Genomic DNA, 1,765 nt, shown 5'->3' with positions numbered 1-1,765 from the left:
GAATGTTTTTGGTGTATCCGGTACAGCCAGGATTCCTGGGGCTTGAATGATGAGTGAATGGAAGCTTGGCCTACTGGATTGGGCAAGTGTGTGTTGTCTGGACATTGCTACTCCTCACCCTGCCCTTGGGTGGGAAAGGAGGTTCAGATGATGATGATGGTAAGAAAACAAAAGATAGGAACAAGCAGGGTGAGACGGATGGATATATATACAGTAGGTCTATTTAATACTGTACTGAACATGAAAACAAAAGGTAGAAGGTACGGACATACAGGTAAAAAATTTGAAACATACCAAACTTGGCAACATCAGAAGCAGTGTTTTAGAGGCGAGACTAGCGATGCTGAACTGACTCATGACGAATGATGCAGATTTTGATTTTGGGGTTTCCCACAGAATTATAAATATTCAGATACCAACACTTGCCGGATGATGCACCAACATATAATTGAGAGTTCATTGTATCTGACAAGAAGACTACACTGAATATACATCAATTAAAGCATTATAAGCAGAACCACATTCTTGTTTAAAGTTAAAAAAAAAAAGCGCATTTTATACATTAACTTAATAGTACTCTTGACGCAAGACTAATTAAATATTTTCTTCAATGCTCTTCAGTCAATCATTCTATCAGATGTATGTAAATACATCCCACACCACTTTCACACAGATGGCTCTACTTTCTGTCTTTTCATCTCACACCCATATGCACTACCAGTCACTTTCTCCCATTCCATTCAGCCAAAACATTTCCAAGTTGTCCACCCAAAATTTTACGGCACATCCATATCTACACCACAACACACCACAACCTCCTTATTTGTCTCTACATAATTCCACTACATTTCTACAGATCGAAGTACTGAACACTTCCACAACCATTGTTCTCTTACCCATTCAGTTCCAGGGTGTCTTACATCTATTCTTCCTGCAGTATTCATTTAGGAGAGGTGACTAGGAAGGAAGGGGTTACAAATTAGCTGGACCTTCATTAACTCACTTTAATACCAGAACACCTTTTATGCTTCATTCTTGGTGCAGCCAGATGATTCTCTTCACTCTGCTAAGGAAGGGGTTAAAAATTTACAAGTTAGACATATGAGTTAGAAACAACCTCCATTAACTCTTCTCTGCTACAAATAAGCTTATATATCATTCTTGAGATTACCATACTATTTTACTCAGCTTAGGGGAGACTTCTGGTGGTGAAAGGTTTATAAAGATTTTAACAGCCATTGACAAAAATGAGAACACAAAGGTGGATGCAAGCTCCTAACTCTGATGGTCCATTCTAAGCAATATGTGAGACTAGAAATCATTCTGCAATAATGTAAATAGATCAAATTCTCTTAGCAACCATCATATGTTTATTGTGCCAAAAATTAGTGAGTTTGCCTTCCTCTTCGCAACTTCTAAGCTGAATGCACCGAGCCCTGGGATGTTTTGTATATTTGTTCTTGTCATCTCTTGATAATTGTATTCACTCGATAATTTTATTCACTTTAAGACAATCTCAGAAGCGAAGAGTTAAGCATATTTTTATTCATTCATCATCTAATCCAGTGTTGCCCTATGAGGAGCACAGGAGCCCAGGGCTACGCAAGTTGGTCTTGACATTTACGATGAGAGTGACCAGCCTCACTCATCCCCGTGTGGCATTATGTGAACAATAAACCCCAACCATCCCTTGGATATAAACCTGCACCAGCTCAATCCGACTGGAGGAGCGCCTTAATTACCCACTAAACCAACTGGTGCCATA

General features: G+C 39.2%; 1 protein-coding gene across 1 annotated transcript in view; it reads right to left on the bottom strand.

The window, feature by feature from the left end:
• Nucleotides 1-960: 960 nt before the first annotated feature.
• LOC145410466 (charged multivesicular body protein 7-like) overlaps nucleotides 961-1,765 on the bottom strand; it is a 52,528-nt gene continuing 51,723 nt past the window's right edge. Inside the window, exon 11 of the mRNA XM_080280619.1 lies at nucleotides 961-1,066. The gene's annotated coding sequence lies outside the window, so the exon portion shown is untranslated. The remainder of the gene's footprint in view (nucleotides 1,067-1,765) is intronic.

Source organism: Coenobita brevimanus, chromosome 85 (genome assembly GCF_032717465.1).
Source record: "Coenobita brevimanus isolate Jiangsu-jjx chromosome 85, ASM3271746v2, whole genome shotgun sequence".
Lineage (NCBI taxonomy): Eukaryota > Metazoa > Arthropoda > Malacostraca > Decapoda > Coenobitidae > Coenobita > Coenobita brevimanus.
The sequence above is the reverse complement of the archived record's forward strand: the minus strand, read 5'-3'. Positions and strand labels throughout refer to the sequence as shown.